Here is a 16,843-nt window from a genome sequence, read left to right on the forward strand (position 1 = left end):
CAACCCCAACTGCTGCTCCTGGGCAGGGGCTGACAGCTGCTCCACTGCCGCAGCTGTGGCAGGCTGAAGCCGAAGAAGTCACAGGGGTCCTTAGAAGTCATGGAATCTGTGACCACCTTGACAGAATTGGATCCTTACTTATGAGGGTCATTTAGGGCCTGATTTTCCTCTCAATTAAACCAGTGTAAAATGCCAGAAAGGAAAGATGAATATATACAGGTATATAGTATAACAATAACACAAATATCAGTAATCTGTTAGTGATGATAGTATATTGATTATGGATAGATGTTGTTGTTTTTATAGTTCAAGTGTTCCTTTGTATTATGGTAATATAAGAGACATAGAGATTATATTTACTTCTTCCAACAGTACCAGAAACTCATGCACATTTGGTTTGAAAGTACTTATCTAAAAGGGAAAGAGAGAGAGTAGAGGTCCTGTGTTCCTCAGTGCAGTAGAGGGTATCTGTATGGCTGCCTTTCCCATCTCAGTCTGGTCATGTTATCCTGGACTAGGAACTAAATCAAGGAGATTGAATCTGATGTTGGGCATGTCACTTAACATCTCCGTTCCTCGGTGGTGAAAGAGGGATAATCATACTTGCTCTCCTTTGTAAAATATGTTGAGATCCTTGCAAGAAGAGTGCTTTTGAAGTGCAAAACGATACAACTCAGAAGCATTTAGCTCATAACAGCCTGCCATGCAGTTTTCCTACAGTGTACTCTGGGTGGGTGGATTGCTTTTTGTTAGAATCAGCTGGTTGAGCCACTCTGGCACCCATACCTGACATGCATATATTCCCAGCTATGAGACTGACCATCAAGTGGGTATTGTGAGGTTCTGACATGGGGTAAGACAACCTAACGCCTGTGCCTGCTGCTTACCACTGCACACACTGAGCTGGCATCCTTTTTAAACCTCTTCTGCTGTTCTCTTCTTCAGAATCAAAGGTGCCTTTACTTGGACTCTTTCTTCACGTGCATCTGCAAGAATGGGAAAAAAGGAATATCCTGGAGAAACACCAGGAACCCCCAACCTGTGTTGAGGCAGGAAAACAACTGGGTTTTGTTTGATGACCTGACCCTCCTTGAAGGAGAAGAGCTGCTACTATGCATGTTTGGAATTCTGGACAACAAAACGAAAGTTTCAGGGCCATATTCTGACGCAGGACATACACATGTGGGTCCTATTGACTTTGATAGGAACCAGACTCATGGTCTTATAAATATAACAGAAAACAAGCCAGAACAGTGCCTCCTAAACATACCCAAAAGGGGAATTAATGTAGAGCTGTTCCTCCCAACTACACCTCTACCCCAATATAACGTGACCCGATATAACACAAATTCGGATATAACGCGGAAAACTGGCGCTCTGGGGGGGAGGGGGGCACTGTGCGCTCTGGCGGATCAAAGCAAGTTCAATATAACACGGTTTCACCTATAATGTGGCAAGATTTTTTGGCTCCCAAGGACAGCATTATATCGGGGTAGAGGTGTATGTATAACCCAAAGCCAAATAACACCACCCTCCTGAAATGGCAGCTATGTATTCAGAGGTCCTAGCTATGGGATTGCCTCAAAACCAAAGTGTTTTGTGTTTTTTAGTTACAGGTTCAACTAAGTGATCCATAAAAAGCAAAGCATTGAAATAAATTGAACTTAGCAACCAAACCACAAAACATGCCTGGAAGCAACAAAAACGGTTTTATTACTGCTCTCCTTTTTTTCTTTTTCTTTCTACCTGTTATCTCCCTAGTGTGCATCTGTGACGGGTGATGTGACAATGAATCCTCACTTAAATGTTAAAGAATGAATACTAAGCTAAATTATTAATAGCTAAAGTGTCATTACAGTCACCTTCTGCAGCATGACCTGTGCTGCTCCTCATTGGCTTTGTCCCTTTGCTTGTCCATCCTGTGGCACTAAGTAATGCTGAGACTGACGAAGGAGGCTAAGAAGATATGATTGTCCCTATAAGGAATGAGGTAATGAGTTCTTTGGGTACGTACGCTACAAACAAGCAGTGAGAAGCAATACTGCTTCTGTCTTTTCTGCCCCTACCTCTCTTCCTTTTCACATGCTGCATATTCAGGTATTTAGGGAGTCTCCCGCACCCCCCTTAAGTGGTTTATTTGCAATCACTCTTTGTATTTTCCATTTGTTACACGTTTTTTCTATTCCATTGTTGGAATTTCTTTACGCTTTGACTCTCGCCATCTCCACATTTTAAACTTCTCCAACCAAATCTCCTACCCACAAAAGATGAGAAGCATCAGTTTCCTTACATAAAGACTCACGATGAAGAGGAAAGCAGATTGTCTTTCCAAAGAAGAGCTGGGGGGAAGATAAGATACACTGCAGCAACTCAAAAATTCTCTGGAAGGCCTTCCTCACATATACCATATTGCTGCATCTGGGATGAGTGTTGGAGTAGAGGAAGCACAAGAAACAGTTGCTCCATCTAGTATCCTTTCCTAGAGACTTGACAGATCTCTGCTTGGAAATCTGTATAGGAGTTAATGCTGGTCTAACCAATATTAATGCTCCTTCCAGGCCTTTTTCCCCATTGTGCAGGATGATGAGGGATATAATAGGTAATATAGCAGCCAAGGGTGAACGGGTTCCAAGAGCCAAGAAGAGGGGCTGACTCTCCTTTGGTAGAGACCCCAGATCGATGGGATAGGGTCTTTAAACTCCTTACAAATTCAGAAAGTCTGCAAAGTATCAGTCATAACATCTGCAAGGTAGAAAGTCCTACCCAATGAAAGGAGCATTCTGTGGGAGCTCCACCATTTTACTCTCAAGGGGTTTGACAAGCCTTTTTACCCCTCCTGTGAGTTTTTCCAAAGGAGGAGCATTTGACTTCTAAACTTTAAGAAAAGAGCTAAGAGAGAGTTAAGAACAAACTATGGTGAATTTTCTTTAGAATATTACTGTTGTTTCTCCTGATGACCCCAATGTCATCTTCCCAGGCTTCCCATGTTATCAATGAAAGTGAGCACTGCTGATCATTCACTTGAGATTCAGATTGTGATCATGTGATCTATCAAGGTGACTTTATCCTGTGTTCCTTCACTGAGAGGCACAGCATCCAGTTTCACTGAGTGACAAAAAGTTTAATACTGGGAAAAACTCTATCACCTCTGGAGAAAAAAAATTGCAAAGCCATATGATGCAAGCTAAGATTTTTTTTTTGCCTTCCCCTTTTCTGCAAATGGGCAAAGTTTTGTCAATTTCTGTTATTAATATTATTTATATTTTTATGTAAGAGGCAATCTTAAAGGTTCAAACTACTGTCAGGGCCCCATTGTGATAGCTGTACATATAGGCTGAAACTGACTAGGTGATTTTCAAAATTGATTAGGTGATTTAGCTACTAAACTATAATTAATTTCAATGAAATTTATGTGGCTAAATTTCCTAGTCAGTTTTGAAAATCACAGTCACTTATAGTTAAGAGGAGTCTCTGCCCAGAAGAACTTACAATCCAAACAGACAAAGGAAATAGCATAATGCCAGTTCTACAAGCAGGAACTGAAGCACAGAGTGATTAAATCACTTGGCCGAGGTCACACAGGAAGTCTGTGGCAGAGCTGGGAACTGAACTGAGATCTCGAGTCCCAATCCAGAGTTTTAACCTTCTTTAAACCATACATACAGATGGTTTAAATATCTTTCCTCTTTAGCCTTTTGTGTGCAAATGTATTTGAAGTAGTCAAGATGCTACCATTATAATTATTAAATCTGGTCTTCAGTTGTTTATTGTTAGAAGCAGGCAAATAATCAGTTTGCTGTAAAATGTGTCTATGGGAGAGAATCTTGTGTACCACAGGCTTGTGGTTTGATTAAAAAAATAAGTCAGAACTTTATTTAGGATTTCCCACTATCCATTAGTACTATCCGGGTATTGAGATGATTCAGAAATGTGGGAGCTATATTGTTTCAGTACATTCTGTCTATGAGTGAACAAGCAGCTGGGTTATATAGATTTATTCATATGGATTAAAAGCCCACAGTGACGTTATATTAGAGCTACAGAGCCTGATTTTCCCCTCACATTTATGTAACTCAAATGTTCTTAGTGTAGTTACTCCTGATTTGTAGTCTTGTAAGTGAAAGGAGAAGCAGGTCCATAAAAGGTGGTTGTTCAAGTAAAGCTATGTTGTCTCTAACAATCATCTTCTGTTTCTTCGTTGGGATTGTTGGAATACTCCGATACAATACAAAAGCCATAATGGTATCCTCTGGCTTTTCTGATGTGAAGCTCTCAAATAATATTCTGTAAGACACCAGCCTGCTAACAGTCAAGATATATTGTCAAAATTTGAACACTGTACCTTTTTAGACAATTTTCTTCTGCTAGTCTACTGAGAAATTGACTCTGTAGAGTGAATTATCATCTGGAGAAATTCAGAGCTGCTGTATGTCATCTGAACATATCTGAGAAGAATCCAGAAAAAGGATTATTGCCATTTTTGCAGAAAGCGGTTAGTGAAAATTATTGATTACATTCCAAGAACCATTCAACTTTGTCACAAGATATAGTGCTGGTTAAAAAGACATTGTCAAGTTTTTTATAGTTTTCATTTTTTTCTTGTAACCTCCCATTTTGAAGCTCCCAAATACAATTTCTGTCACTACTAATTTTGTCCTTTGCCATTTGACAACCACAGATTCTTCCACCTTTTAAATACAGCTGGATTTTTTTAGCCTGATTATTTATTATGTGCTACTTTTGTTCACACCTGTCATCAGTGTTGCCAGCATAACCTAGGAATGGATTGTTTTGCTTACCTCATTGCCTCCCACATGTTCCCACTGATGTCTTGCTGAGATGACCCTTTCTTAAATTAATTTTTTTTAAATGCCATCTGTCTTGACAGACATCTGTTCTGCAACTACCTCCACTTTGTCACAGATGTTTTACCCCAAAGTGGGTTTGAAAAGTAATAAAGATCATTACAGTTAAGGATAAAAGAGGGGAAGACACACTTTTGAAATACAACAAACACCAGTGGGGGAAAAAGCCATACCCTGTAGTAGTCAAACAACCTAGGCAGGATTTGGGATGGTCACCTAGAGTTGGAAGATTTTATATTCAGTCACCAGTCTGAGCTACTTAACCTCCTATCCATGACTGTTCTACATGTACTTTGAGATCTTCCTATCAGGTTCTAAAGAATAATGATCCAAAAGTCTTTGTCCTTCAGGAAACTAATGGAAAGAAATTTGCCATGAAACACTATTGCTCATTCATTTAGTTAAGAGCCAAAGGTGTAGCTAGCAATTTGAACATTGGTTAAATCGTTGTTCTCACACCTTCCTCTAAATATTATCAACATCCTCTTCCAAGATGGACATGCCATTTGCTCTCATTTACATCTGTACTACTGCATATGCCCCAATATAATTAATAATATTACAGTTGCCAATAGCTATCGAACAGTATGTTAATAAAAGACAGGAAGAACAAGAAAAATCTGCCAATCACTAGAAGAAATGTTGCCACTAGAAAATTTCAAAATTGTTTACCAAAGCACATCTAGTTTGTGCCTGCTTGGGTTTGTATTACAGACTCTATAAAAACTGTGTGTAGAATATTTTATGAAATACTTCTGAAGTTCACTAATGGCATCTGATTCAGTTTCAGTTGAAGTTAACTGTCAATCATATTTTGCGTCAAGAATCCACTAGTAAAGCAGAATAATATAGTATAGTAAAGTAAAAAAATAATAATATAATAGTAACACTGAAAATATAAATCCTCTTCAGACCTGTACATTTCTCTCTTTTAAGGAATTTGGCAAAAATCGGGTAAAAAAGCTGTGTGGAAGAAGAAAACCTACAGTAACATAGCCACTTTCAAATTCTCAACGCCATCCAGTCAACACCCTCATCCCTTCACCCTACTTGCTATTTTCTGTCCTGGAAACAGTATGATAATGAACTGGATATAATGTAGCTTGAAAATCCAAAATATCAAAGAAGTGGGGCAAACCTTGTTCCTGTTTTGTAACAAATTCCACATGTTCTAATTAGGAAGAATGATTAATTTTTGTATACCACATAAGGTAGGTCTTGTTCTAGAACAAAACCAGGATGTCCAGTCAGGTCAATAATTATTCTAATGCTCAACTCTTCTAGTGAATTAATTGCATCCTCCAAGGTCCAAGAGTCTTACAGTGAACTGAATGAAAAGCATATAAATTACCTGATTCTCTCTGACTACATCTGGATAAGCTCCATAATATGACACTAGGAAAACAGGGATGAGGTGAAAAGGTACCTTTTAGAAATACCATTGAACAACTAAATATTATGGTTATAAAATGGACTTTTTGCTGAGAGTCCTTCTGAGTTTTCCTTCAGAGTTCTTACCATCTACTGCACTTTCTGTATGTGTGCATGAGAGACAGATCTTCAAATTCCCCTGCTATGCAGCCTATTTTATTCTAGAGGGTTCCTCCAATAATATTGCTGTTAAACTCTAAATGAGTGCATCATATAATATTTTAAAAACTGTAGTTCATCAGTCTGTATCCAGACTCTTTCCCTGTTCCAGGATTGTCTGAGTAATTAGGCCTCACTTCTGAGAGGTGCTGATCCCTTCCTGGAAGGTGCTGGTTACTCTGACCTGTCACGGACATCAATAGGAGCTGAGATTGCTCAGTACCTTGCAGGATCTGGCCTTTGATTACTTTCCATTGTGACAAAATAGTCTATCTTCAGTATTTCTGTTTATCTTTATTATATCAGATTCACCCGCACTGGATAAAATTCAGAATTTGAACATTTATACTAACAAAAATGTTAAGATCAGAAATAGTAGAGAGACTTTGCACCGGCCCTTCTCATCCAGGTGAACTTCAGACCAAGACTAGGATCTGTAAATCTGTCTGCTGAATTTGGACACCCAATTCTCATTAATTTTAATGGGAACTGAGCATCCAAATCCCCTAGGCATTTTGGAAAATTTAATTTGAAATGAGCAGGATACATGTTTATAATTATTCTGCTATCTTTTTCTGCGTGCATACGATAGAGATGGTTGTACCCCAAAATTGCTAAATTAATCAAACCAGACAGTATATGGGCCAGATTCTGCACTGACGTATGCCCCAGGCAATCCCACTGAAGTCGAGGAAAGCACAGTATTAAACAGTTGTAAAACATCAATTGGGATTTTATTTGCAGGGATTCCCTATTTAAAGAATTGGGTTCAAGAGACTCCCTGTCTCTGGATTAGGCATGGTGCTTCTGTCCTTTTGACACATTTAATATATGGTTTGGTCATGTGGCTGTGCAGTGACAGATAAGTAGTGGCACATATCATAAAGGGACCATTCAAGGTAGAGTGGCCTGTTAACACCTCTGCAGTAATAGGACAAAAAGAGGGGATTAGTGGGTTACAGATTGTTGTAGTAATCCATAAATCTAGTGCCTCTGTTCCCAAATATCCCAAGAGTACCTGCTTCAATTCAGAAATAAACCCCGCTCTGACCGTACACCCCTAGTTGTCACCTACCACCCCACGCTGGAAACCATATGAGGTATCATCAAGCAACTATAACCCATACTCACTGAGGACCCCTGAACCCTCCCTCTGGCCTTCAAACAACTCCCCAGCCTCTCCAAGCTCATCATCAGAAGCAAGCTCCCCACAGACCAGGACACACCAACTCAAAGCGACGCCAGACCCTGCCAGAACAACAGATGCAAAACCTGGTGACAGATCTCCACTGCTACAATGATCAACATCCCCACAACACACCTTTCAAGATCCCTGGATCCTACGCATGCCTATCACAACATGGGGTGTACCTCATCCAGTGCAGTAAATGCCCCAATAACAATTATGTGGATAAAACCAGACAATCACTATGCTGTCAAATGAACTCGCATAGGAAAATGGTAAAAAGATAAAACACCCTGTGGGGGAACACTTTTCACAAAGCAGTCATTCTATATCTGATCTATCAGTCCTCATCCTCAAAGGAAACCTGCACAACACTTCCAAAAGATGAGCCTGGACTTAAATTTATTACTTTGCTAGACACCAAAAATCATGGACTGAACAGACACACTGGATTTATGGCTTATTATAACAATCTGTAACCCACAACCCCCCTCTCTTTTTGTCCTATGACTGCAGAGGTTTTAATTGGCCACTCTACCTTTAATGGTGCCTTTACAATGTGTGCTCACTACTTTATGCTAAACAATCTGTTCCATCTTGCATTTTGCTGTGATGCTGGGAGTTCCTTTCCCAGATCTGAGGAAGAGCTCTGTGTGGCTCGAAAGCTTGTCTCTCTCACCAACAGAGTTGGTCCAATAAAAGATATTACCTCACCCACCTTCTCTCTCTGATGTATATAGTATGAAGTATATATTAATGAAAGCTACAGCCAAAACAATAAGATAACCAAACAGGAGGGAAGAGCCAGGAATTCTCAAAACCACAGTGTTTTACAAATACCTGTCATGGATGGTCTAGATCAGTGCTTCTCAAAGTCGGGCCACCGCTTGTTCAGGGAAAGCCCCTGGCAGTCTGGGATGGTTTGTTTACCTGCCGCATCCACAGGTTTGGCCGATCACGGCTCCCACTGGCTGGGGTTCGCCGCTCCAGGCCAATGGGGGCTGCAGGAAGGGCGGCCAGCACATCCCTCGGCCTGTGTCGCTTCCTGCAGCCCCCCATTGGCCTGGAGCGCTGAACCGCAGCCAGTGGGAGCCGCAATAGGCCGAACCTGCGGATGCAGCAGGTAAACAAACCAGCCCGGATCACCAGGGGCTTTCCCTGCACAAGCGGTGGGCTGGCTTTGAAAAGCACTGGTCTAGATAATACTTAGTCCTGCAATGAGTGCAGGGGACTGGACTAGATGACCTCTCAAGGTCCCTTCCAGTCTTACAATTCTATGATTCTATTCCTGTTACTTTACAATAACTGAAGATTTAAAAAAAAAATTTAAAACACTTTGGGGAAAGTTCTGCTTTATTTGGTTGTTTCATTCATTACAACAGTAGCAGCTTTTGCTGCTTCTCTGAGTGCAAACTTCACCTTTCACTATAATTTACTATTTCAGAGATTTGTTTAGAAAATTAAAAGAAATGACACGCTAGACTTTATTTATATTGTGATTCCCAGGGTAAGCTGTATCAGGGGGTTCTTTAGTTTTTCCCAGTAGCTCAATAACTATTTTTGTTTTCTTAATTTCTGAACAAAACTTGCATAGCAATTATTTCATAATATAGTTTAACTGATTGGTCAGTGCAGAGCACACACTATGCTACTTCTGCTTTGTATTTATATGGCACCATTCATCTGAGGATTTCAAGGTGCTTTAGAGATGTTAAGATGTTATGAGGTAGGTGTTAAAAGTTCTTTACAACAAGGAGTACCTGTGGCACCTTAGAAACTAACAAATTTATTTGGGCATAAGCTTTCATGGGCTAAAACCCACTTCATCACTTTACAAACATCCTGTGAAGTAGGTATGTATAAGTGTTTTCATTTTAGAGGTGGGGAAAGTGAGGCAAAGAAAGTTTGAGTTTCTGAGAGTCACACAGCAAGTCAGTGATGGCCACTTTAGAATCCAGTGGTTCTGACTCTCAAATTCTTGCTATAGCCACTGGCCACATTCCATTTTTGCCAATATAGTATTTGATATTGGTGGGTAAAATATATATTTCTTCAAATGTGAGACACCAAATGTTGCATTTCATGACAAACGCTGGATGAATATTCATTCAGAAATTGCCATTCTTTGAATGATTATAGATTCTTTGTGCAATGACTGTCCAAGTTGCTTGATAATTATGGATGAGCCCAAGTGACAAAGCTTGAGGGCATCCATGTTTAGGATTTTGATTTTTTTTCTCTCTCTTCCCTTCTGTTTTCATGTTTGCACTCATCACTGTAGAATCTGACTGGTGTGTGTGTGTGTGTGTGTGTGTGTGTAAATATATAAAGACAATAATCTCCCCTTCTTGCTTCCCATCAAGTAAGCGAAAAATGCTTGAATGGAATAAAGAGTTGGTGAGTGTGTGAGGAGAATTTATTGTGGGAAAGTTAGGTCACAGAAATAAGTTTTGCATTTAGTTTTGCAAATGGGGAGTGTAATGGTCAGTTTTAATTATTCTGGCAGGGAGTTCCATAGTCTAGGTCCTGCTTGTGTGAAAGTCCTGTTCTCTGTGCTCACGAATCGCCTTCTGTGGGCTGGCAGTTTCATTTTTCATAGTTGCAGTCTGGAGGCCAGAAATGTCTCACTGTGCCTCGCTCTTGGATTGATAAGAGGGGGTGCAAGCTTCTGGCCAGTTTCATATATAAGTGGATGTTCTATGCTGCCTTGGTTATTTGCAAGCATATCAGACTAAACTCAGATATCCCCTGGCTCATTAGAGCGGTATGGGCCAGAAGCAGTATGTAAAATGGGTATAATGCTTGTGTACCTCACATTGGTTATGACACTACATTTTACTGTGCTCATGTGGGACATAATATATGTCCAAATATCTCCTGTGTTCAGCAAAACAATTCAGGAACAACCTTTTTTCTCTCTCTCCAGTTTTTCCACAGTGTATTGTGCACATAAGGTTCTTTGTTTTGTTTTTTGCTTTTGCAAAGGGTGAAATACACAGTTCCTTTGGAGATATTTGTAACATGTTCACAGATCTGAAATGAAGCACGGGTCTCTTACTGGCATTCATATTTACTACAATGTGAACTGCTGCATTATCTTTAGAAAGTGCCTCCGTACATCAGAGAAACAACAAGACCTTCAACAGAGTGTTGTATTGAACATTTAATAGATATTAAGAAAAGTAATGCTAGCACTTCTGCCACATCACCCGTCGTTAAATAATAAATCATCTCACTGTGACTGTCTAATGGGATGTGCAACAATGCTGATGGTGGCAGTCTATGCCAGCACTCAAGTGGATGTGTACAAAACCAATAGCAGAAATGGCACTTAGCAGTGTTCAGCAGGAAGCTCTTCGGTCAGGACTGAGTAACTAAACTCAATAAAACAAAGACAAGAAATTAGAATTGAATTGGGAAATGATAATCATCTGTCCGTCGAGGTTCTTATATAGCCCCTATCACCTTAGGATCTGAACAGCACATGAACATTAATGAACTTTATCCTCAACACCCCCCTTTAAGGACACGTTATCCCTATTTTACAGAGAAAGAGCCACAGAAGGAGAAGTGGCCTTATTTTCAGAAGTGCTGAGTACCTATGGCTGCCATTGAACTCAAAAGAGCTGTGGATGCTCAGCAACTTTGGAAAATCAGGTCATAGGTGACTTGTCCAAGGTTACATAGAGGTCTGTGGCAGAGCTGGAAATTGAGTCCCAGTTCAGTGCTTAGTCACACAATACTATCCTTTCATTATATTTTCCCCCCCCCCCGCCACAAGAAATGAGAAACAGTCAAGAAAAAGCAAAGTAAAATAAATCCACCTTGCATTATTCCATGAATGATGCCAGACTGGGATTTTGGGAGACTCCTATGGTTCCAGAGTTGGTTGTGTTCTACTGAGAATGGCTTGTTGCTGATCCTGGAGAGTCCAGTCCCGGGAACTGAGAGTAAAAGCAACACACCCAAAATATGGCAACTTCATGTGCAGGCATGAACAGAAGGGGCTACCTGAATCTCCTGCCGCCATCTAGTGCACTCTTTGGGGCCAGCCAATTTCATATAAAACGGAGCAGTGCAGACAAATCTCATTAAGCAAAGATGGTGTAACCAGTTACAATACAATTAAACATAGCATCTGTGACCCAAATTGCTTTACGGAGGAGCTTCGAACAATAGAATTGCTTAAAAAAACCTGTTCAGAGTTGATAGACTCTTCTGAAAACAAGTAAAAGACACTTTGAGGAGTCCCGCAGTAAAAAGCCATGGAACTAAAAGCGATTGCTCTGTCTATGTGACTTCAGCTGTTTGCCCTATATAGGAATCTGCTTAAATGCACAAATGTTGAATTTGTGAAACTAATTAGCACATAAAAATCCAGCTGTAATAGTAATCAAAACTTGCTAGTTCAACAGACTTTTTTTTGGAGTATTAACACATCCTGCACATATGGCCCCCAGTTGAAGATCTGGAGCTGCTCATATCAGCAAGTTAATACCCTGGGATTTAGCAGCAAGTTTTTATTGGTGCCAGTTGCAGAACCAACATGTGGTCTGACTCTTACTAGTGATTCCAAGGTTGTTTGCCTCTGTGAGGAAGAAGAGGGAAAGTGCCTGGTATTGCCCCCATTATCCTTATACTGTATGAAAACAAAGGGTGCTGTTTTAATAGCTGAGATTGCTATTGGAAAGTACTGCAGCTGCTGAACTCTGCCCTTATCAGAAGCTATAACTATAGCAACAAGGAAACATTGCAGTTTAAAGATTACAAGTTAATTAGCTACTGAAATTGACTAATTCCTGTGTATTCAATAGGAGTGTACATTGCAAGCATTTTCTTGACATTCTTGTTTGTGTCGGTATCAAAGCAGGCCTTAGGAAGAAGTTTTCAATTTTCAATGTACAGGGCATTACTTTATTATTTGCAGTGTTTTTGCAGCTGTGTTGGTCCCAGGATATGAGACAAGGTAGGTGAGGTAATGCAGGAAACCAAGCAGAGCATTCCCCCGACTATCCAGCAGAGACAGCAACAATGGTGAGAGGTCCAGAATTGTGGAAGCTGGAGTGGAAAGGCTGCTAGTGGGGGAGAGAGGGATCGAACTGGAGGCCAGGTGTCAGAGTGAGGAGGCAGAGCTGAAGCAATAGAAGCCTGCTGGCCAGGATAAACCCAGGCTAGAGTAGAAGAGGAGAGGCGAATCATACCCATGGGATCCAGGAGAAAGGACATAATGGTGTGTCTGATCAGACAACCAAATATGAGTATGATCGGACCCCTCACTCTGTAGCCTGAGTCATTATGGACACTAAAGGTTATTCTGGGATTCTAACTGTGGAAATGTGAGGAAAATCTTTTTCTTATGTTTTCTGTAATGATGTAACAGGGTTGAGCCCAAGGGCGCAGGTACAAGCCTTCCATAGCCAGACTCAGTGGTCAAGGGGTAAACCCTCTCCAGGAAATTGAGGCAGTGTTAATTGTCTGTGTGTGTCCTACAGCTAAAAAGGTGCAATGATCTGCTAGGAGTGGTGGGACCCTAGCACAGCTAGATAAATAGCTGGGGGCCAGCACCTCCTGAAGCAGAGAAACTGAGGCATAGCTGGAAGGTGCTGTGGCCCAAAAACTGCCAAACAGAGAGAGACACTTGCCCAGCTAAGGATAGCTGTGAGCCAGAACTCCTCTGGGAGCAAGTCAGACTTGGGGTGGCATGAGATCTGGTTTCATGCCTTTGGGGGTGACCGAACTGATTACTAACCTGGGTGACCCAGATGGCTGTGAAGCAACCACTGGCAGAGTATGGATGTTAAGGAGTGGGAAAGGGACCCCTTAGTTTATGGGTTCAGGGAACTTTGATGCCTACGGAGTAGCCAGTGGCTAATTGTACTGTGTCAGGGGTGGGTCACTACTCTGTGTCAGCAACTCACATCAGGCCTGACATACTCACTACACCCAACACGCTATTGTCATAATATATACCCAAAAGGAGGCATATAATATATCATTAGAAAACTGATAATTCACTGATAATATTTTTGCTAGATGTATGTATGGGGGTGTGTACAAAAAGTTACGGATACATGCTAGAATTATGTTCTTAAAATGTGTTTGGCAAGCAGTGCATGAGCCCAGTCTGTCTTAGACCTCAGAGTGTATATTTGTGTGTCTGACCAGCTTGGTTGTCAGGCAGAGACAATGAAGGAGCATTTACATAAAAAGAAAACAAGGCCATCAAGCTAGCGAGTTGGGGAGATAGCCTCTGGGCTATAAAGGCAGGGTCTCTGAACCTCAAATGATAAGTAATTGAATCAACTGATTGTAATCAATATTACAATGAAAGATATTACCTCACTTACCTTGTCTCTCTCATTAGTTTTTATGCTGGTTATCTCCCAAATAAAAACAGGTTATCCCTCAGAATTTTCTCTGTTTCAACCCTTTCAGAGTGCCCATTCTTTTGTGATTTTGTTAAGATCACAGATTGCTGCATCTTGTAGTTTAAGATGAAAATAAATAAGTTCAGTCATTTTAAGAAATGTTTCTTTTTTAATCCTCTTTTGGCTTCAGGTCTGAAGTCATCTTTAGTTCTTCTTGGGATTCTCCATTATGTACTCCCCACTCCTTGGGGACCGTATCTATGGGATGTGCCAGCATATGGCCAGGATGGGAGCGAGACCAGAGGAGTATGCAGGCTTATGATTGCCATGTGGCACAAGCCCTTTTGTAGAGGTTGCAAGTGTCAGAATTTAGAGCTGACTGAGGCTGATTTAAGTTGCCTTTGGGGTCAAATCAGCACCTGACAAGCTTGGGGATTAGGGGAATGCAAAAATGACTTAGAGGTATCTCCCCCTGACCCTTCTCCCTACCTCCTCAGCTGTTCCAAGTGGATCTCTGGCAATGCAGTTTTGGATCTAGTGGTGGATTTTTAGTTTACCTCTGTGGCCCTGAGAGTCTGAACTTCCTAATGGTAACAGCAAGTGTAAAGTTAGGTCCTGAATCTGCAGGTGCAGAGCACATCCTCAGAGGTGCTTAGCACCCTCATCTTTCAGGTAGTTATTTCAGTTTCAGACCCTCAGGGATAATCCATTTTCTGCTATTACTATTGGAAGATCACGAGTTAGCATAAAAAAGTTAAAAATATTAAACCAAATAGAAATGGCAGCACATTTCACTGTCACATGGGAGAGCTGAAAAAATGTGCATGTCATGTGCCTGGTATTTGGATCCAGTAAAGAGTAAGATCTCTCTGGAGGTAGCACCTTAAATTTCTCGTAGGTCAGGCAGCAAGGCTAATACACAGAGTTGTATGGGCCATAGAGGAAGTTCTATTTCCTGTTGCCTTGGCCAGAAATGAGGCATATGAAACTGGTTGTTTGGAAAAGGAAGGAAGTGGGAGGCAAGCTGGAAGGAAAAGGTGGTGTTGATAAAAAGAAAGGGGAAATCCAAGATTCCATATCTTTATGTGAAGGTGCACTGTTTTGAATCAGTGCAGGAGATCTGAAAACACCATCAGTATTTCCATAGTCAAATTGACAGATGAAGAATATGGATTTAACAGCCTAATTTTAGGCATCCAGGTTTGGAAATAACTTTATGCATCTCCTTCACAATTTTGAATATTTCAAATAATAGATCTTAAAGATGTATCTTCTCCTCTGACAAGACAATCAATCCCTTAGCCTTTGCTTTAAAATAATAATAGACCTCAGAATCATGCCTAACTTTAGCCTGTTTTATGGTAGCATTTTCTCCAGAAACCAAGGATACACTTGCTGTGATAAGGTGACTGTTACTTAATCCATTACACAAGACAGAATTCAAGTCAATCTGTTCTCTTTGCAATGAAATTATCATTGCATTTGATTTGTATTATTACCCCGTGTTGATGCAGCTCAATATCCTGTTTGCTTTTTGGAATGCAGCCATATGCTAGGCTAATGATTTCAAGGATTTTTCCACAGTAGCCTCTAAATCCCCTTTTCTGTTCAGAATTCTGCATGACTCTTCCGTTTTAATCATTATTCACCATTTTAGTTCATTGTTCCTAAACTTCTATTGCATTTTTTTGGTACTAACTGCATTGTCCACCTGCTGACCTGAAAGATCCAGATATGAATAAAGTTCCATGGTTCCTCATTATTTGCTACATCTTTAGTTTAGGTATCACCAGCACATTTGGATATCACACATTTTAACTGGTCTTGAACCATGAATATACTCTAACACAAACTATAAACATCTGCCTAAACTATCCTGAGTAGTGAAAGCTCCATTTAGCCTTGAACATCTCCTGGGAATGTGATTCCCAGCTTTTTTCTTCACCTAATTCTTTTTATTATCATCTTTATTATTCTATTATATATAGTACCAAAAGCATGCTTGGCAGTTTAGAGTTATCAGGTTTTTCACAATTGTTAACTTAATTTTTCCCTGCTGTAGCTTAAACCCATTCTTGTGCTGTTTCCTGTTGACTAAACTGAAAATCTATCCTCTATACAGCTCCATCACGTTTGTAAACCTTTGATACTAGTATCTTCTTTCCTTGATCTTCTTTTATCTAGAATATAAGTTTTCCAAGTTTATATTCCAAACTTTCCATTTAAAAAATTTCATGCCGAGTAACACGTAGTATTACAGTGGAGAGCTAAGCAGTGGAAAACAGAGCAAGACAATTACTTTCTTCATTTTACACATGGTATACCTATCAATATAACTGAGTACTGCATTTCATTTGTGTTCAGGGTGGATGAAAAGCAGGGGAGGGGCATTACTGAGTTGTATTCAACTCATATAGTCTATTAAAAATATTTATCTGGCACCCATTGCTATGGTATCTAGGCACAGTGAGCTCCTAGATCTTTTCTGTTTTATTGGCTAGCTACCACTTCCCCAATATATTCTGTCTGTATCTACATATATGGTCGCCATCCAGGTAGCACCCCTATGCTTGTATGTCCATTTGGTTATTCATACTTACATAGCCCATTTTAACATATTTTGTTTTATTGTGAGCGTATCTTCCAGTGTTTGCAATCCATCCAAATCTTCTATCATCCAAAGATTCAATCAACATACAGTAGTGTCTGCTCTGTCTTCTAAGCTGTTAATGAAAATACTGTATACTTTTGCACTCAGAAGAGAACCCTGTTTTATTCCACTCCATATCTACTTTTAAGTTAATGATGAGTACAAAAAAATAGCACAAGAAGGA

Source organism: Mauremys mutica, chromosome 9, assembly GCF_020497125.1.
Source record: "Mauremys mutica isolate MM-2020 ecotype Southern chromosome 9, ASM2049712v1, whole genome shotgun sequence".
Classification (NCBI taxonomy): Eukaryota; Metazoa; Chordata; order Testudines; family Geoemydidae; genus Mauremys; species Mauremys mutica.